We start from the raw sequence: 22,298 nt of genomic DNA, 5'->3' as shown, positions 1-22,298 counted from the left end.
ACTGTGTTTTTTAAACTCCCTGCTACATTTTTCCCTTTCCCCTTTGTCAGACCTTCTTTAATATCAACACCATTTTGGAAGCATTTCAGGCCCTCTTATTTCTCTCCTCCCACTTTGTCTTCAACTTATTCCAATCAGGTTTATTGCATCCACCTCTCCGCAGTCACTGTTCTGATGTTTATCCCAAAGGCCTGTTTCACTAGGTCATCGGTCAGTTGTCAACATTCATCTTATCATCAGCACTAAGCATAAGTGATTTCTCCTTTTTTGAAATATCACTTTTTCTTTGGTCTCCCAAGATGCTCTTATTTGACTTTATTTACACTTCTCTGGTTATTTCTCTGTTTCTTATGAATGTTTCTCCTCATCTCTGCGTTGCAGTTACAAGACTCAGACCCTAGAATTTGTTTCTTTTCTTCTCTAGCTGTATTTACTCTCTTGAGAAGTTCCCCCATCTCATGACTTTAGTGCAGTTATATGTAAAATCAATGTCTCGTGACATTTATGTATCCATAACCCAAGAAACTTGCATGAATCAGATACTTAATCTAATCCAAGATCTAATAGGTAAATGTCTAAACCTACACACCTTATAGCACCCACCACCATCATCAAAACTACTTCTCTCAAAGTCTTCCTTATCTCTTAAATTATGATAAAGTCCTTTGAAATTTCCTCATTTCCTCTTTCCTCGTAACCTTTATCTTGACATACAGGTAATACTATACATTCAACCTTCAAAATATGTCCAGAATCTTATCATTTCTTAACACTTCTACTGCCACCAACCTTGTCAAAGCCACATCATCTCGTCCCTGTGTTAGTACAGGAAAGTAGCTTAACTGTTTCTTCTTTTTACTGTCCTTACCCCTTTTGAATTTGTTCTCTGCACAACAAAGAAGGTATTTCATTAAAAACATGCCAGATGGCACTATCTACTCAGTATCTTGCCAGTGTTTCCTCTGATCTCCCCTCCTACTACCCTCCTCTTCATTCATGACCACTCCAGCTATACTGGCTTCTTTGTTATTCTTTGAACATATCAAGCATGCCTCCATCTCAGCACCTCTGCACTTGCTGTTCCCTTGGTTTGAAAAGCTCTTTGGAGTGCTTTTATTTTCCCCTGAAACAGAATGCAAAGTCATCACAGCTCATTTGCTTACTTCCTTCAGATCTTAACTCAGCGGGGTCTCCCCAGGCCACCCTCTCTGAGATTCCCAATGTGTTCGTTCAGTCTTCAATCCCCACTTTATTCTCCTGCTAATTTCTTTTGGTTAGCTAACATCTCATGTTCTTTACTTTCTTAGCGTGTTGTTTGTTAACTGCAATGTAGAATGAATGCTCCTTGCAGTCAGGGATTTTTCTGTTAACTAATATGTCTTAAATATTCAAGTCCAACCTAGCACATAGAAGAATCAGCATTTGTTAAAGTATAAATGAAAGATTTTTTTAGTTTTTTGGGGTTGCTTATTTGTATAGGCAAATTTACTATCCCAATGCCTAGATTTTTTTAGTTTAGTTTTCTTTTAAATTTTGATTTCTTTTCTTTTTCTGATGATTTGGTATTCAGTCTATACTCATTCCACCAATATATATATTTCAAGTCCAAATCCCAGAGAGTCTGTCTTTCCCCCATTTAATAAACATCTCTCCCAATCTGCATCTTTACTTCTTCAATAGGTGAATTCATTTATGTTTATTTAGTTCTTTGGCCTTTTTTCTCTTGACCCACCTCCCTCTTCTCATTTGACTGCAAAGGAAACTTTGGTCAAGAGGTAAGAAATTTTCCAAGATTGAACACTGAGCTTTCAGTTAGTAGTATAGCATTACCAGGTGCCTGGATTGCAGCCTAACTCGTTCTTGCTATACAAATCACCTCCTCTTCCTTCTGGCTTCTGTAACTATTTTCTGTTAATTTTTCTGCTTCTTTTATTTTTCTTTCTCCTCTTAGTTATATCATTTTGATATCTTCATAAATCTGTTCTTATCTCATTTTGCAAGAATATTTGTACAAAATGAAAAGGGGAGATTTTCATAGAATTTAAACGCAACCCCTACAGACTCTACTAAAGTTTTCATTAGATTCTTTTAAGATGTATTATGTATAAATATGCAAAAGATGTGTTGGAATTTAAACTCCAGAACAAAAATGTCTCTGAAAACATGATTAAGATGTTAATAATGGCAGCTACCTCAAAGGGTTATTGCAAAGATTCAGCGAGAAAATGTGCATTGCCTGGTGCCCAAGAAAGATAGGGAAAAAAACATACGCAATGACACCAAATTATGTGTTTGAAGTGCAAGTGCTGTGTGTATCAGAGTTCCTATGTGGCTCTACACAAAACTGAGACCAAATTTTCTCTCTTAATAGAAAACCGTGGTGAATTTGTAATGGTTCAATTAGTTATAATAATTTATTATTCTACTTCCTAGAGCACTTTAGAGAGTACCCTTTGAATACTGATTTTTAAAGAAGCATAGCATCCCCTTGAGCTAGGAGGTGCCAAGAGTTATCATCATCTCTACTGTGTCTATGATGAAAATTGAAAGCCAAAGATTATTTACCCTAGCTAAAACATAGTCAAGCACTGGGAGAAATGGAATCAGAAGCTTGAACATCTAATTTCTAAACCTGAATCAGTTCACTGAGTCAGACATATTTGTAAGTAACAATAAGTAATTCAAAGTAAAAATCTAAACATTATTTTCCTATGTACTGAAAGTTTTAACATTCCTTTTAACATTCCTCTCATAGAATAATGGGCTCTATATCCCAAATCCTTGAATATGAGTGTTCTGTGACTGAACAATAAAACAAAGTAGAGGTATAGTTGAGCCAAATTTTATACCAGTTTTAAGAATCTATCAGTTTCTACATTTTGTCTCTTCAAACACTCTCACTGGGAATCCTGGTTCCTATATAATAAAACATTATTGTTTTGAAATCATCATGCTAGGAAGGTCATATGTAGCCACTTCTGTCACTGGTCTCAGCTGCACCTCACTATGTATACAAAACTACCACCATAATTGTATAATTGATCCTGTGACCAAGCCCATCGTGAGCCTTCTTACAAAATCACTAGCTAAAGATCCCAGAGTGGCCTCATTTAATACTGCATGGAGCATAGGTATTACCAAGTCATGCCTGACTTCCTGGGCAATAAAATCCTGGTATATTAAAAATGGTTCCTTTTAGCCACTAAGTTTGGGGGTAATTTCTCATGCAGCAATAGATAATGAAAACTGATATACTGATATCTAGAAGTAGCGTGTTGTCCAAAAGACCACCTAAAACATGTGGCAGTGATTTTGGAACCAGTCAGTGGCCAGAAGCTAGAAAGATTTTTGAGGACACTATCAGTGGAATCTGGAAGCAACCAAAAAAGACAGTTTGTGCATACTTAGCAGATAGTACAATTGTTCTCAAAAGTCGGAGAGAGTGACTCTGGTGGTACAATGGCAAGCGTGTTTAGTTATGCTATGTCTGTGGTAAAATAGACAAAAGAAAACAGACTAAATGAACTGATGGGTTAAGCTGTATTTAGACTTCAAGAAGAAAGGACAGAAGTACCAAAAGATTGATGTATATAGTGTTACAGACTATCAGTGTGTCTGTACTTTTCATTCCTTCCGTTTTTCAATGAGAACACCAATTGCATTTGTTTTATCTGTTTCACAAATATCTTGATTCTTTAGTTCACAGGTATTCAAATTGAAAAGACCCATGATTAAAGAAAATCATCTGTAACGTCTTATCCATACCTGTGCCTGAAATTGAAAACAATACCCTCTACCTTCAGCTTATGTTTGATGCTATGTGAATGCATACATTGTCATGAGATGAAAATTTGAAGGTTCTTCAGAGTATAAATTATTTTTTGCATAAGAAGGAATACAAATATAGGTAACTTAAAAATGTATTGTGTCATATTAAATATTGTTGCAAATTGTATATCCCCTACCTTTCATTTTGTGTGAGTTCCATAACTGTTGTTTTGAGCAAGAGAGTACGGCAGGAGTGACTCTGGGCCAATTGTTGAGCTGACAAACAGGTCGGAAATATAGTACAACAAGTAAGGTGGTTGCCTTATACTTGGTTGGCCCAAGTTTGATACCTTACACCACATATGGTCCCCTGAGCACCACCAAGAGCGATTCCTGAGCACAAATCCAGGATCAACCTTCAGTACCACTGGGTGTGGCCTCCCCTGAAAAATAAATTACTGACATCCTTCTCTCTGGGATACTATCTATGTGAGCCTTAAGTCCCACCTACCCTGATACTACATTGAAGAGACTACAGATACATTCTGTAGCTGACAGTCCTAGCCAAGAGGAATATAATATTTGTGTATGTAAGTGTTCTTGGAATTTCCAGACCAACTCATTTTCTGGCTATACTAACCACGTGAGCTTAGAAGAGAGTAATCACCCAGCTGAGCCCTATTTAAACTATCATCAACAGCAAAAAAAAGTGACACAATCAATAGTTTCTTAACCTATAAAATTTGGGGACCAGAGTGGTAGTAGAGCAGGTAGAGTGCTTGCCTTGCACATGAGCGACCTGGGTTCAATACCTGGCATCCCACATGGTGTCCTAGACCCTCCAGAAGTGATCCCTAAGCACAGAGTCAGGAGTGAGGCTGAGCACAGAGCCAGGAGGAAGCCCTGAGCATAGCAGGGTATGAGCCAAAAACAAAACAAACAAAAACCCTACTAAATTTAGGGGTAATTTGTTTGATAGCAAGAGACAACCAGTACACTATGTGACAAACGAGTAGATACAAGTAGGTACACTTTATACAGTTGATTGTATGTCCTAAAGTGGTGATGGGTTGACATTTTGTAAAGGTAATTACATTTCAAATGTGGTAAGGATGCTTTGTATTTTTCTTATCCATAAAGCTTTCGGATAATTGTCTCTACCCACTTAGCTCACAAGAATGTTGAGAGGAACAAATAAGATAATGTATGTGAAAGGCTTCTATAAAACCTTCCCACTATGCAAATGGAAGGCATTATTATTACTTTTGAAGAAATATTTGAATAGACTGAAGGGTTCCTTTGCAATTCAAATAATCACCCATTTTTTTATCAATTTTATAAGTTCAGCTCATCACATATCTGATTTTTCTAGACACCTAGGTATTTCTCATCATATAAAATTGCTGTCCTATAAATGTAGACTTTATTCAGTACTAAAATAAAGCAGTGCTTGTTAACAAAAGTATAAAGATACATTTTAGTGCAATGTTGACATGAAGCAGATATGTTTTAACTCAGATAAGTAAAGCACAACTGGTAATAGTTTATTCCTTCAAGAATGCCACTCTTGGGAGAGGTGGAAAAATACAGGAAAGAGCAAGAGTACTGTAGAAACTTTACTCTGCTTCATCTAGGCACTTGAGAAGACAGTGCATGAAGAAGATAGGAGAGTGCTAAAATACTTTTTTCCATGACAAAGAATGAAGTGTTAAAGGGCTAGAAGTAAACTGATACACCGCTTTCCCTAAGGACAGCAGACTGGGAAATTTGTCAAACTTCAGGCTGTTGAACTAAAATATAATAAGTGACATTTTATGTGTCATGTAGCATGTCAGAAAGACTGGCATGTAGCAAACAACAGAGGTACTGTGACTCATTGGGTATCATCACAACAATCCTATAACCTACATTATCATACTCATTTCACAAATGAATAAAGAATAGAAAAAGTAAGGAGCTCACTCAAGGTCTTATAACTGCGATTTATTGAAAGGAGAGGAAATGGACTAAAACCTCAATCTGACTACTGAGCCGCATCCTTAACTATGAGTTATACTGATTTTTGGAGTAAGAAAGAAAGCAATAATGATAGGCATCTTTTATTGAAAGATAGTATAGAAGAGTCATGAAATGCACAGCTCTTAAGATAGAGAGTGTTCCAAACCTCAATCTCTATGACCCCAGGCAGGTTAAGGAATATCTCTGAGTATCAAGTTCTCATCTTTAAGATGGGCGGAATTACTGCACCCACTCATTAGGTGAGTCTGAGTTTTAGTAATCTGTCAAGTGTCTGGAATTTAATAAGCACTCAATACACTAAATGAGGGGTTAATTATTATTAGTTACTATGTGCCAGGTACCACTCATATGTTATTTTATTTACCCTAACAACAGCCATGAAAGGAAGGTATTATGCTTACTTTATAGATCAAGAAAATGAGGTCTAAGATTGCCAGGATCACATAGCTGAATCAGGATTTGATACTAAGTCTATAAGACCTTAAAAGCCATGTTTGTTTCATGTTCCTCTGCCTCACTCCCTGTGCCATTTATGCTGATAGCAACCTGCACTGAAGATGACTTTTTGAATAATCAATTAACATTTGTTAGTTTCTAATGCAGCAAAGCTGCATTGCTCAGTTAACCCATGGCTTCTCATATTCTATTTTTGCACCAATACTCAGAGGAGGAAGACATTAAATTAATATGCAATGGATCTCTCTTGGGGGAAATATTGAACTTATAAATGGCAACACTTTAGGAACCTAATGAAGAGAGTCTGGACTAAATATTTGGACACTTTGTTTTTGTTTTGTTTTATTTTCACAAATATCGGACTAGCTATGAGCATTTTTACATGTAACATAATATACCAGAATCTCTACAAACTCCCCATAAATGAAAAGATGATTTTGAAGTGCCCCTTCTAAATCTATGGTATTAAATTTCAGTGTTTTAGTGCTTACACACACAAACACACATATACAACATACAAGAGCCTCTATGCTAGCAAATCTTCCCAGGAGATAGTCAACAATATCATTAATTCTGAAGAACAGTTCAAAGCTTGGATTATAGAATATTTGAGATTCTAATTCAATTCTTCTACTTGAAGTTTGAGTATCTATTTTTTAATATTTAGTCATTTTAGAAGCACAATCAGAGTCCACAATCACTGCTTCAGACCTCTTTCCATCATCACAAAATCTCCAGAGCCCCAAGAATAATGGAATGAACAAAGCTTTTACCAACACCTCTGCTTGACAGTAGAATTTTTGGCAAGTAAGAGCCATAATAAACCAAGTTTTCACATATTGGCCAGACAATACCCAATAGTGGATAAATGGAGGAAAAGCTTTACAAATGATTTTCCTGTAGAAATAATAAATGAACAGAATTAACGTTCCTGGAAGTAATAGAATTGACTTTGTGGCAGTATCAGATTCAAGTTTAGAAACACCCAAAAATATAGGTAAAGTATAATCAATAAGGTTCAATGATATGGGCAGTTCATGGACACATCTGTACCCCAATACTTAGGTTTGCTGGACTTGGATCATGACATGTTTCTCAAATAGTTCATAAGATGTGTAAATATATAGAAATCCTATTTCAGTGAGACTGGGAGACTAGAAAGAGCATCCACACATGTGAAAACTATCAAATCTAATATGCCTTGCATCTCCTACAGAAGAAGATGCCATTTCACATCCTCTGGAACCAAAATGGGGCGGAGCAGGAAGGGAAAGAGTCCGTGAGAGCAGTGTTTCCCACAAGGGACCACCTAACTCCTGTGATTCCCCAAGATATTCCAAGGAAGCCACGGTGCCACAGGTGAAAACTGCATAAGTGAGAGGCCATGGTAAGAGCAAAGAAGCCTGAGTTGAGAAACAGTGCTCTAGAGATTCTAGACAAAGATGTCACCCTTGAATTTAGGTAGGTACACAGGATCTCATGCTAAACATGCTCTCCAGTTTGACCCCTGCTTAGTTGTTTGTTCTTAAATAAATCCATATGGTGGAATAATTAATTGGTTTTGTTTGCAGCCAGTACTAGAGCAAGATAAATGCAGTGAAAAGATTCCGGGGCAAATAGTGATGCCCAGTCACATAAAGTGAATCCTGACTATTCATCAAGGCAACACTGGAAAGGATGCCACCAACCAGAGAGAAATGGGCCATTTTAAAATTCATTATAGTACACAGGCCATTATAGTAAGCATAGTATTTACCCTACAGACCAGTGATATTATTTGTTAAGTTCTGAAGGTCATATAAGCACACATCGAGGGTCACCATTTCTACAATTCAAGATTCATGCAAGTCAACAACTATATGTACAGGGATCTTTGCCTATTTAGAAAGATTTTTGGTGTGTGATTTTGATTAATTATTGTTTGGGCATTGTCTTCACACGAGCTAATAATACTGTGCACAGAGAATCTGATGATAATTCAACTAAACTTGCAAACTCTCATCAATGCTGTGCCTGGACAAAGTGTACGGAGAATGGGAAAAGCAGATAAGAACAAGATGATTTTAAAATCACTCTGGAACCCTCTTCTGTATACTTCAGAAACCACAAGACCTAGACAACACATGTCTTCTATATCTTCTAAAAAATCATTTTTTAGGTATTTATTAGGTTCTGTAATCTTTCATTGATAAATTGTGTATCTTATGTGGAAAACCAATGACATCTTTGCTCTACCCAAAGGATTATATAAAAACTTGGGACTTTCTGGCATAATATACAGTTACATTGGGCCTATGTTCCTGATTTTAGTTATTCAGATTCCTAAAACCTTAATATTTCCTGGAGGTCAGAGTGATAGTATAGCAAGGATGGTGCTTGCCTTGCCTGCGGTTGACCTGGGTTCGATCTGGAGCCAGAAGTAATCCCTGAGCACTGCCAGATGTGGCCGCAGAAAACAAAAATAAATAAATCCTTGGTATTTTCCAAGTGATAGCAATGTCTTTTGATATTCATAATCAGCACCTGTCTTTATCCTAATGAATGACTTAAGGTAGGGACCCTGAAAGGTCTCAGGATGGAACTGGTAGCCTAAAGAAACTGAGATTAAAGATCTAGAACTTTCAGCTGCAGCCAACTGCTAAAAAGAGGAAGGATTAGGCTGGAGATTGAGTTCTATAAAATCTTTTGAATAAAGAATTTTTTAGAACTTCCAGGTTGGTAGATAAATCTGATGCTGGAAAGGTCATAGAAAAGACAGGACAATTCCACATTCCCTGAGGCCTCTATACATCTCTTCAGTGGAGCAAGTCATTCTAACTAATTCTGGAATCTAAAGAGGGCCAAAAGGAAGCTCAGATTTAGAACTCACCAGTCAATATGGTGCTGGACTTGAAATTGTCATCAGAAATAGACGCAGTTTTGTGGGTCTGCGTCCTTCACTTGTGGGAATTGGGACTTAATCCAGGAGGGAAGCACCAGAATTGAATTGGGCATCCAGTCTGGTGCCTGAGGGATGAAGGAGCTATATTGGAAAAGACACTCCCATTTTCTGCCAGGAATTCAAAAAGCTTCTTGGGATCAAATAGTGCATCCATGTTCATGAACACCAAATTACAAGTGTCTTTGGCAGCTTCAACACCAACTACACTTTCTTCTACCTCTCTAACAGTACCTTTAGGCTGAATTCATAACCCCTTGATGTTGGTAAGATAAATAAGTCCTCTTTTTCTCATGCCAGGGCTTTATGGAACTGATGCCTAAAAAAAAATTTTTCTAGACTAAAATAAACTTGACCAATATCTTCATTCCATCAGGAAACATTAACCTTAATCAATAACATTCTTATTTTTTAAGATTTATTTGGGTACTGGTTATTGATTCTTTAAGGCAGCCATTTTGCATGTAAGTCCAAGATATTACACCAGATGATTTCTTACTAAAAGTTGACAAAAGTGAAGAAAAGGAAGGGGCCGGAGATAGTATAGCAGGTCAGGTGTTTGCCTTGCATATGGTCATCCTGGGATTGATTCCCAGCACCACATATATCTGAGTCCTTCCAGGAATGGTCCCTGAGCTCAAACTAGGAATAGTCCCTGATGCGGCCCACACTGCTCCCGAACCAAAAAAGTGAACAAAAGCAAAGGTGGCTTAGTGGACTAGAATATAAGCTATTCATGCATGAGGTCAAAATTTGATCTCCAACACAACATACTCTCCTCCACGCACTCCTGGGAGTAACCCCTGGGCACTAAACCAGAAGTTGATCCTGAACATCACCAGAGGTGACCCAACAGCAAACCAAAAAATAAAATGTAAACAGAAGGAATATCCATAGCTCAGGGATAGTCAGATAAACCATAGACTCAACTAGAATTTTCTTCCCATTATGGTGACACACACTAGGGGAGAAATTTGTATTGCTTTTGAGGCATAAACTGCATATTATTTTCTTTTATAAATCAAACACTTGTATGTTCCTTAATCACCTATTTTCCTGAGTCACAGAGCACTTTTCCTCTGCCTACTTCCTTCCAACTTTAAGTAACTTCAGGCTTGGGGCTGGAGCGATAACACAGCGGGTAGGGCGTTTGCCTTGCACACGGCCAACCTGGGTTCTATTCCCAGCATCCCATATAGTTCCCCGAGCACTGCCAGGAGTAACTCCTGAGTACATGAGCCAGGAGTAACCCCTGAACATCGCTGAGTGTGACCCCCAAAAAAGCAATAAATAAATAAATAAATAAATAAATAAATAACTTCAGGCTTGTTCCTAGTTCCAACTGTTAGTAGTGAAGTACCTAGTTTACTAAACAATACTTGAATATGGGAATCAAGAGATGTGAGTTCTTGGCCTCACATTGCCTAATAAAGACTAACTAGTTTGGGAACCTAAAGCAAATTTCTTAAGCTGTCTCAGGTTTAAGTGAGTTATTTTTTTACTATAGTGATATATTTGGACTAAATGATACTGAAAATATCTTCAACAAATTTTCTATAATTTTATTAATAATGACTAGGTCAAAACATAAGCAAAGATTTCGGAGGTAGCCCATATTTAATACTTGAAAATATTTTTATTATAAGAAAAATTGTGAAAAAGCATACTGATTTCTTCATATGATAAGAGGTTTTATTCTTGGCATGATTTAGAAAAATTTGGTATGACATGTGCTAATTAAATTTCAGGGAAATACATGTAAACATTCTAGTTAGAAGATGAAAAATAGCAAGAGAAACTCAGCCCAGGACTAAGGAGACAGCTCAAAGGGTTGAGAGCATGCTTTTATGCAAGTGCTGTGGTGTTCACCTCCAGAACTGCAAGGTCCCCAGAAACTCCTGGCAATAATGCCTTAGCACTGAGTCAAAAGAAGCCTGAAGCACTACTGGGTATAGCCCAAAAACCAAAAACAAAAAGGATACAAGTAAAAAATAAATTAAATAAATTAAGTCCACGTATCAAAAAAAAGGAGGAAGGTGGCAGCAAAGTAGAGAAGGAACATGAGGAAAGTTTTATCAAAACATTAAGATTTAAAAACAAAAAAAGCACAAATTTCTGTTATTAAAATAAACATTAAAAACAGTCTTTATTTGAAAAAAGTGAGTACCCTAAGAATATGGTTAGGAAACAAAGTTCACTGTCCAGAAAATAGTACAGTGGTTAGAGTATATTTCTCTCTCCTGCCCCATGTGATTTTCTGAGCGTGGCAGGTACAGCCCTAAGGACCCCCAGGCACTGCCAGGGCTACCCAGGTTCTACCCAGACCTCCAGGCCCCAAGCAGCACCGCATTCTTGAGGCTTTAATATTGAAGCAAAATCCTGGCTGGACCAGTATCATAGACTGGGCCCAGGAGTCTTCTGAGCACTGGTTGGGATACCAACCCCCCCCCTAGAGGAACAAAATTCACTTATATGTTGGTTTTAATATATTTATGTAAACCCAAAATTTAGGCTGGAGCAATAACACAGCAGGTAGGGAGTTTGCCTTGCATGCAGCTGACTCGGATTTGATTCCTCCGCCCCTCATAGACAGCCCTGCAAGCTACCAAGAGTATCTCACCCGCATGGCAAAGCCTGACAAGCTACCCGTGGCATGTTCAATATGCCAAAAACAGTTACAGCAATTCTCACAATGGAGACGTTACTGGTGCCAACTCGAGCAAATCGATGAGCAATGGGATGACAGTGACAGTGACAATAAAATCCAAAATTTAATGATTGGTAAAGATCTACCAAGTCTTTATCTAACAAAGATCTTTTATGTATAAAAGTTTAAAAGCACAAAAAAATAGGCAAAAGGCGTTGCACAAAGAGTAAGTTTATCACTATCGCTATCACCATCATCCCATTAATTATCAATTTGCTCAAGCGGGCGCCAGTAATGTCTCCATGAATCCTAGTCCTGAGATTTTAGCAACCTCTCTTTACTCGTTCTTCCCAGCAGTGCTGCATTGGAAGCTCTTTCAGAGTAAGGGGAATGAGACCCATCATTGTTACTGTATTTGGCATATTGAATACACCATGGAGAGCTTGCCAGGCTCTGCCGTGTGGGCAGAATGCTATCGGTACCTTGCCAGGTTCTCTGAGAGGGAGAACTAGGCTATAAGAGGTCACTTATAGCCTAGTTGCTTAGAAACATGCTTCCAGGAGCATTGTTTTATAGTCTCTGGATCTTGGCCGTTGATAGGATTACATGGCACTGGGGGCAGTTTGTGGGTGTGGTTGCCAAGCTACTGGAAATTGGGGGATCTGGGTGGAGAAGGCCCAGTCCAGATCCGAACAGGCTTGGAGATCTCAGCCCCGGGTCCCGCACACCTGGGTTCCTCTGCCAGTTCCGTCATGTTTGAGGCTCGTTCAAATGTGTAGATAGGGGCCTTGAGCATGGCTTTGGCTGGATTCCGTAGGTCTTCGGCTGCCGGGACTCTGCAGTAAGTTTATAGAGTTTTAAAAAGATACATAGCAAAGTGTAATAGGGAAGAACCATGTAATTAGTCACTGTCGTCCCATTGCTCATCGATTTGTTCGAGCAGGCACCAGTAACAGCTCTCATTGTGAGACTTATTGTTACTGTTTTTGGTATATCACATATGCCATGGGTAGCTTGCCAGGCTCTGCCATACAGGCACAATACTCTCTGTAGCTTGCCGGGCTCTCTGAGAAGGGCGGAAGAATCGAACACGGGTTGGCTGCGTGAAAGGCGAACACCCTACCACTGTGCTATCGCTCCAGTCATGTAATTAGTAACTAGCATTAAACAATATAAAGCCAACAACTCTTCAAGATCCTAGCATAGCAAACATACAACCAAGGTCTTAAAACCTAGGTCGATGTAGGTCTATTGATGTTTTAAGTATATTTGCTTTAGCACTGTCTGTCGTCCCATTGTTCATCGATTTGCTCCATCGCGCACCAGTAACATCTCTGTTGTGAGACTTGTTGTAACTGTTTTACATTTGCTGTTGTTACATTTGCTTTCATTTAAAGTTTATACTTCTCATCAGTTGTTTGTAGAAGCAAACATCTCTAGAATATTTTTGAAATTAAAAATATAAAGAGGAAAAAATATCTCAAACTTTGATCAACTGTGAAGGAAAATATGCAGCATACATTCTTCAACTACAATCACATAAAGCACAAAATAGTAAGAAGAATTTTAAAGGGGCATCATGGAGTAAGCTCTGATATGTCCAAGTAAAATGCTTCACCTGTGGGAGCTCCACCTGGTTCTCTAGTCCCCCAAACAACCACTGAATAGTCAGTCAGAGTAGCCACTGACCACCTGTAGGTGTGGCCCAAAACCAAAAAACAGATTAAAAATTTAAAATCAATTCCATTTATTATAAAATGCACACATAAGAAATAGAGCTTCTTTGGAAACCGTATTAAATCTTTTTTATAATCATCATCATCAAAATCTTACAGAAAATTCTGCAAGATGAAACAAAGTATTCAAAGGATAAAACATTTTTATTTTGTTTTATTAAGGCAGGAGTGACAAAAGAAAATAAGTTTAATTCAATTTAACAACCTAGAAAATAAAAGGACATATGAAATCTATCAAAAATCACAAAAATAGAAGCATGATAATGAAAGAAAATACTAAAAACCACTATAGTCTGGTTAATTCTGGAAAATTCAGGAAAAGAAAAATTCAAAAGAGACCTTAAAATGAGTGGAGCTGTAGCTCAATGATGTCACATTTGCTTTGCATGTGTGAGGCCCTGGGTTCAATCCTCAACACTGACACTAAATAAATAAGAGGGTGAGAAGTTAAATCCCTGAAACCCCACATTATAGAACCAATAATGACTATAAAAACATGAAATTTGCTGAAACAAGAGACTTAAAAACAATAAATGCATAAATTTAAAATGATCTACAACTATAAATATGAAGTACTCTTAAAATCAGAATATTATATATTCAAAATTCACTGGCTTTCTGGGAAGAAATATAAATGGTCAGAATAACTCTGCAAAACCTAATAAACCAAATTGTCCTTTGTCCATGGGAATTTTTTTAATTATTATTCTTCTAGCTGGTCACGTGCGGTGAAGCCCGTGGCTTCCAGCCCGATTATTTCTTCCACCTGCTCCACAGCACAGCAAAGCTCCGCTTCTGAGATGGGCTGGCACTCCCTGAGCAGCTGGGCATCAGTGGCACCAGCCTGCTCGCTGGGCAGGAGCCTGCCATTGATGGTAGCTGGGTGCCCAGAGAGGTGGCTCCGGGCTCTTGGCTAGTGCCTGCACTCACTTGGCCACTGTTCACGCTGTCACCCAAATCCACTCCCCTTTTCTGGTTTTCTTTAGAGAAGTCCAAGGAGGCATCCAAGGAGGAGGAGAGACCCGCTGTCTTCCTTTCCGACTGGCCTGTGGAGGGGATAGTGGGTGCAGACTGGGCCAGGGCAGATGTAACTGGGATGGGGGATTGGTACTGGAGTCTCTCATTCTTGGAGCTGACCGTTTTCAGTGTCCTTTGTCAGGTGAAGGGATCCCCCCAGAGAAGACGATGTCTGCACCTGCAAACATGGAGCTTTGTCTCTTTGACACAGGGATTGCACTAGAGGTGTGATGTCTGTCACACCTGACCATCAGTCCATGTTCCATTAAGTTTTTCAGGTTGGGAAGGGTTTGTCTCAAGTCTGGAGTGCCTAATCTATGTTGATATCTTAACTGCGCTATATTTTTGTTCAGTGCCACCCTCAAGAAGGTCATGCGACAACTGGAATGGGAAGGAATGGAAGTGAAGATAGACAGTCGGCAACTACACCACCTCTGCTTCACTGATGGCATCGTTCTCATAACACCAAATATCAGCCAAGTGGCACAAATGCTGGCCGACTTTGACCAAGAGTGTGGAAAGGTCAGACTTCAGCTGAACCTCAACAAGACAATGTTTATGAAAAACGAACTAGTCCCTGATGTTCCATTTGCGCTCAATGGAACGAACATCTCCAACTGCAGCAGCTATGTGTACCTGGGTTGAGAACTCAACATGAGGAATGACTTGGCACCAGAACTGTGCAGAAGGAAGAGAGCAGCGTGGGATGCCTTCAAGAATGTTGAAGAAAGTGGTTAAGAGGACAAAGGAACTCCGACTCTGGGCACATCTTTTCGATTCCACCATTCTTCCTGCACTAACGTATGCCTCAGAGACCTGGCCATAAGCAAAGAGGATGAGAACACTGTTCAGGTATCCTAAAGAGGAATCAAAAGAGCTATGCTAGGAGTATCACATCTCACTCAAGTGAGAGAAGGAATCCGGAGTTCCAACCTCCGTCGACGGTCAAGAATCAGGGACGCTGTCTCGTTTGCCAAGACATCAAAAATCAGATGGGCCAGACACGTAATGTGATTTAGAGAAGACCACTGGACTAGAGCTGTTACCAACTGTTACCATGTTCCATTAAGTTTTTCAGGTTGGGAAAGGTTTGTCTCAAGTCTAGAGTGCCTAATCTATGTTGATATCTTAACTGCGCTGGATTCCATGGGATGTCAAAAGACTGCATGGCCGCCCACCAACGAGATGGTCAGACTTCTTCATCAAAACCCTGAATGAACGGTTTGAGGCTCTTCCTGTTCCTGGAGCGAGCAGATATCATTGAGCTACACTAGCACACAACAGGACAAATAAAGACGTTACTGGTGCCTGCTCAAGCAAATCAAAGATCAATGAGAAGACAAGTGATTATTCTAATAATTAATTCTAATAAGGGGCTGGAACAATAGCACAGTAGGTAGGGCGTTTGCCTTGCACAGAGTCGACCCAAGTTCAATTCCTCCATCCCTCTCGGAGAGCCCGGAAAGCTACTGAGAATATTTCACCCGCACAGGAGAGCCTGGCAAGCTTTCCATGGCATATTCAATATGCCAAAAAACAGTAACAACAAGTCTTATAATGGAGACGTTACTGGTGCCCGCTCAAGCAAATCGATGAGCAATGGGATGACAGTGATACAGTGATACAGTGAATTCTACTAAGATTTCTAAGCTGAAACTATTTTCACCCACTTTTGCAAATCTTAATAGAATAATCTACACCTCCATATATCATTTCAATATAGTAAAAGATGAAAACTTCCCAAATTTTTTCTATAGTGAGAACCTATTAAAGAACCTATTAAAGACTCCCTGGAAAAAATTACAAGCTGATGCTCATTCTAACTATAGACATAAATATTTTGCAAGTGTCCCAAAAAATAAAATGTTTATTATAAACAAAACAAAACTGAAGGGTTTGGAAGTTTACCCTATTTGTAAGCAGGCAAGAAAGCAGTAACAGTTTGAAGTAACAGATGAAAAAGATTTTGAGGTCAGAGACAAAGGATTTTGTCACACATAGCGCAGGAAACAGCCCCAGGAAGGAGCCAGAGCATCAGTATGCATGCCAGTGCCCCTTACCTACCATTCCCTGAGGGGTGATAGCATATGGACCCAGGTACATGTCTGCACATTAAGTTGGTTGTTTTACAGGCAGATCCCTGTGCCTAGGAAACTCAAATCTTTAAAAATGGGTAATAAGCATCTGCCCATTGTCCCAGAGGGAGGCATTATCTTTATTATGGTGGACAGTGGGCAAGCCATGCCGGCTGTTTGCTCCAAGGTAAGTCACTAGATCTTCAAATCTGTATGTAAACTTGCCCTTTGTCCTGGAGAGAAAGGCCATCTCTGACCTAAAATCAAGTAACTAAGTAACTATTGTCACTGGACGTTGAAAATGGAAGCGAATCAGAAACAGAAATGGAGAAAAACCACAAATACGGGAGCCGCAGTTGGGGGGGAGGGTGGTGAAAGGGAGGGAAGGGAGGGGAGGGGAAAGAAGGGGAGAGGAGGGGGAAGGAGGGGATGGAAGAGGAGGGAAGAGGAGGGAGAGGAGGAGAGGGAGGGTAGTGAGAGGGAAAAGGAGAATAGGTAATAGGAGGGAAGGGGAAGGGAGGGGAGGGGAGAGAAGGGAAGAGGAAGGAAAAAAGAAGGAAAGAGGAAGGGAAGGAAGAAGGAAATTCAGAAATAAAGGATCAATCAGGACTTCTGTTTATAGGATTCACAGAAAAGTGAGAGACCTGGCACAACATTAAATTTTAAAATTTCAAGGATGGTTTAATGTTTGAAAATCTGATGAAAGGAAAAATTTAACATCTAGTTTTGAGTCCTTAAACTTTTTACAAATAGAAATATATTTTTAAAGGTCTAATTTAAAACCTACTTGTTTAAATAAATTAAATGTTTATGCTGAAACAATGACATAGTTTATGGAGAATCCCCTATAGACATTATCATTAAAATAAAAAACAAAATAAGGATATATTCTAACTGGTACCATTCAACACTAGTCTGGAAATTTCAATATGTGAAATAAAAGTAAAACATATATAAGAATCTCAAGTTACAAAACCATAATTATTTTAAATGAATTATAGAGAGAACTCAAGAATACCAAAGAAAAATGCAAAAATAATGAGTTCCAAAAGAAGCCACAAATAAAATAAATATCAAAAACTGTTCAAGTGCCAGTTATTATTTTAAACAATGTTAAATGATATTCACTATTGTTATAAAAGTCCATTATCAGTAGTACCAAGAGCATAAAATATTTTTATGATCAAGAAAAATGCCATATATATATAAAGATAAATTCAACACTTCTGAAACACTGAAGAAATTTTTCTTAATTAACATATTTTAAGATGGACAGGGAAATCTTGTAAAAATATTAAATATTTCCTAGTTGGGTTACAAGTATTCTAATAATCTAATTGAATTCCCACTAAAGTTTTAGGGCAGAGACTTGATCAAATTTGGTATGGTTGTGCATGTGGGCCATACTCACCTGGTGCTTAGGACTTACTCCAGGCTCGGTATTCAGGGCCCACCACTGGTGACCATATGTGGTGCCATGGATCAAATAGCGTGGACCACATGCAAGGCAAGTGACTTAACACCTGTACTATCTCTCAGACCCAGATAAAATTATTTTTAAACATATTTGATGATAAGAAATTATCTAAAAATAAGAGTAGTGAGGAGGGATTTGTCCACAATATTAACACCATTAAAGAGTCATAGAGACAGCTCAGAAGGCTAGAGCACACGCTTTACATGCAGAGGTTTTGGTTTAAAACCAACACCACATGTTCCCAGGATTAACTCCTGAGCTGAGCATATAGCCAAGATAGGCCCTGAGCTCTGCCAATTGTGGCCCCAAAACTCAAATAAATAAATAAATAAATAAACAAATAAAATTAATAAATAGATAAAACACATAAAGTTCATGAAACTTCAATAAACAAACAAAAACAGAATAAATTCAGAGATTAGCATTCACTGAAGTAAAACAAAGCCCACAGAGGTATATACAACATAAATCCATAAAGAAAAGATGGTACTGAATCAACTAATATATTTTCTTTTTAACACTTGAAACTCTTGAGATTGGTGCAATTGTGTAATGGGTAGGGAGCTACCTCACATGCAGCCAACCTAGGTTCAATCTCCATCACCCCATATAGTCCCTATAGCCCCACCAGAAGTAGTTCCAGGAAGGAGTAAACCCTGAGCACCATCAGGTATGTCCCCAAAACAAAAACTCTTAGAATTCTTATAAAAAATAGTTTCTGGATATAAAAATTGTATTTGTAAAACAAAACTATAGAAACCCCAAATAAAATTTAAGTGAAAGTCTATTAAGCTGGACAATATCTAAAAGACAAAAGTCATATAGTCATAATAGGAAACAAAAATAGTTCAAATTGCATGGAAAAAAGGAATCTGTATGTAAAAATAAAGATTAAGAGGTATTTAATAAGTACAATAAAATGCAAATGCAAAAGAATTGCTAGGTTGAGCTGAAGATATAGCACAGCAGGTAGGGCCTTTGTCTTGCATGCAGTTGATCCAGGTTCAATTCCCAGCATCCCCTATGGTCCCCCAAGCATCACAGGAGTAATTCCTGAGTTCATGAGCCAGGAGTAACCCCTGTTGCATCACCAAGTGTGACCCAAAAAGCAAAAAAAAAAAAAAATTGCTAGGTATATTTCAATAATGGAAGACAGCACTGGATAGTTTATAAGCTCAAACTAGAATTTATGCACCTAACAATTATGTGCTATTAGCATATAGAAGAGAAACAAGGCACTGATTAAAGTGGTAAGGAGTCAAGTGTTTGGGAGTGAATATTAGCTGTGTGGCCTGTTAATGGTATTATCATGCCTCAAGTTTTCATTCATTAAATGGGAATAATAATAAAAATGCCACCAATTCACAGGATTGTTGGCAAAGTCAAAGTTCTAAAATGCAGCCAAGGCTGGAGAGAATACAAGAATGAAGATGCTTGCCTCAGACACAGTCAGCCCCAGTTTTATCCCCAGTACCTCATATGGTGCCCCACGCAGAAATGATTCCTGAGCACAGAGCCAGAAGTTGTCCCTGAGTGTGGGCACCTGTTGTGCCCCCAAAATTAAATAATAATAATAATAATAACAGCAGTCAGTTACAAAATAAATATTAAGTGGATGTTAAGGATAGGGATATTACTTAAAATATAGATCACAATCAATCTCACGTTAAATCTTGAGTCCCCATTGTTAAAAATTGAGGGAGAGAGAAACTCAGGAGTCCAGCCGAGGAGCATCTCTACAATCATCCTCATAGTTGATGAAACCAGATGAGAGAAGTATATCAACCTGGGGCCACCTGCCATACTTTTCCCTCAGAACTGAGCACCGCTGTTTAATTGAACATTTGGAAGAACTAGACAGCACACCGTGAGTTTCATTTGGATTAAAAGGTGAAGCAGAGAAGCTATAGCTGTATCCGGATATTAGCAGCTTCAAGGAGTTGATGGCGTTGAATGATGGAAACTCCAAACTTCTCAGGAACTGTGGTGGGAAGCCAGGAGCAGAGATTTTCTCCCGTATCACTAGCATGGCCAGTCCTATTCTGTCTCAGGAGCAAAGTAGTGACAAGCGTCTCTTTTTTATATGCTTCTTTCCTAGTCAACCACAGAAAGAGGTAAGAAAGGTAAACATTGTCTGTTCCACACCATGTTATTTGGACATAACTGTATCCTCCCTTAACTTCAGAACCTGTAGGGGTGGCATGGGGTCCCCACGCTCTGGCAGTTATGGCCCCTATTTTAGAGATGGAAGTAAATTAAGATGAGGATAGTCTAAAAATGGTAACAACAAGTCTCATAATGGAGACGTTACTGGTGCCCACTTGAGCAAATTGATAAGCAACGGGATGACAGTGACAGTGACAGTGACTTGCAGTTAATTGTTCGCCGTCATTCACAAATATGCTTTGTGATGGTTTCTTGATATTGGAAAATGGCCACAATACAAAGTTGAGAGACTGGAGGAAGTACTATGGTACATTACAGAGGAAATTTTTGTTAATTCCCTCTGTTGAGAAGGGTAACTGGTCACTAGTTTCTAAAGGCATTTTTAATCTTTAGAACTAATAGGACCCTAATTAAAAGGTACTTAAAATACCAGGTTTATTAGAGTTTAGAAATGGGTCAGGAAAAGTGGGCATTCTTTCTTTGTTTCTATATCCATATCTATTTACTTTCTATAAGTATGCATTATTTTTGAAACTAAAATACAAGCTACTAAAATCTGAACTTGTAAGTGTAATTTTATTAAATGTCCACATCAAGAGACAGAAGAAACAAAGCAAAAATATATCTATATATGTATAAACATTAAATTTTATGGTTTGGCTTGGGCATACTACCATTTAGAAATGGGGTATTTATATCAGGACTGTTTCTCTGGGGTTCAAGGGCACCAAGCAGGCATTATAAATATTAATAAAAATTTCAAAAGCTAAACCACATTTTTATTGCATTAGGAGCATAAACTGAAATAATTAATTTGTTGAGGAAAAGGTGGTATTTTTCTATGGTTGTTATGTTTTGCTTTTGCTAAGAAATCCAGTAGTTCCAATTCTGTCACACAAAAGGTAAAGTGTAGAGTTCATTGTTTTGAAAATGGATGAAGCTTGAATGTGTATCAGGCTACTGACATTCAGAGGGCCCTGAATTAGAAGTCAAATTTATATCTAAATGTCTAGTTAAGATCTAGCCCTCAGGCTCTCTGGAGTTGAGTCATGTATTAATGACCATGGACATGTTTGCACATACTTGTTTTCTAAAAACTGACCCCAAAACTGAAGAATTATGAAGGGCAAAAATAAAATTGCATAACCCCTCTTGAAAATAAAAAAATGAAGAGTGAACAGAAAGGATGGCTTCTCTAGTCACGTGGCTGACTGATGAATTCACAGGAGCAAGGTTCAAAGGGCACATCCTTGCAAGTTCTTCCAGTCAGGCCACACTCCCTTTCTAGAAAGTTCTGAGAAGGGTTGCCTTTAAGTTTAGTGGTGGTAAGGCTCTGTTCTATTTACATAGCGCCTTTCATCTGAAGAATTCAAAGGACTTTGTAGATGTTCTTGCCTTTATCTTCACTATCATTCACTGAAAAGCAAGTTGGAGCAAGTGTTATCTTCCTTTTACAGGTTGGGAAATCAAGGCAGGTAAACAGGTATTCTGTGACCCCTGGTGAGGTAGGGAAGTAACAGAGAACTCAGAAGGAGCCAGCATAGCGTACACTCAGGGTTGAACTTTGTTTCCCAACTTAAAAGGATTCGTGTTGATGATTAAATAAGTGTCAGTGTAGTAGAAGAGAATGCAGTTGGTTAAAGGTACAAAATAAGTATTCAGGAAAAGTCCCGTGGCAGGGCATGGGGAGGAGGAGTTCTCCTTGAACACAAGATAGCAAAATTTCCACCAACAGAAAATTTTTCTTTAAGTGAAGGCACTAAAGTCTTCCTTAAACTTCCCCCTTTAAACACTTCTAGAGCACACTACATTTAGTCACTTCAGGACATAGCATTAAATTTGTCAATAATGATATTGGTATCTAACTTCTGTCTATCAATGAAACCAGACAAAACACAGAGACATTTTTATAGAAGGAAGTGTAAGTTCTCTTCTACAACTCTCAAGTCTTTTTGTGTGTGGGAATGGAATAGTGGGAAGGGAGGGAAGGGTGTGCTCA

The sequence above is a fragment of the Sorex araneus genome, chromosome 5, assembly GCF_027595985.1.
Source record: "Sorex araneus isolate mSorAra2 chromosome 5, mSorAra2.pri, whole genome shotgun sequence".
In the NCBI taxonomy this organism is placed as follows: domain Eukaryota; kingdom Metazoa; phylum Chordata; class Mammalia; order Eulipotyphla; family Soricidae; genus Sorex; species Sorex araneus.
This window is presented reverse-complemented; position numbering follows the sequence as displayed.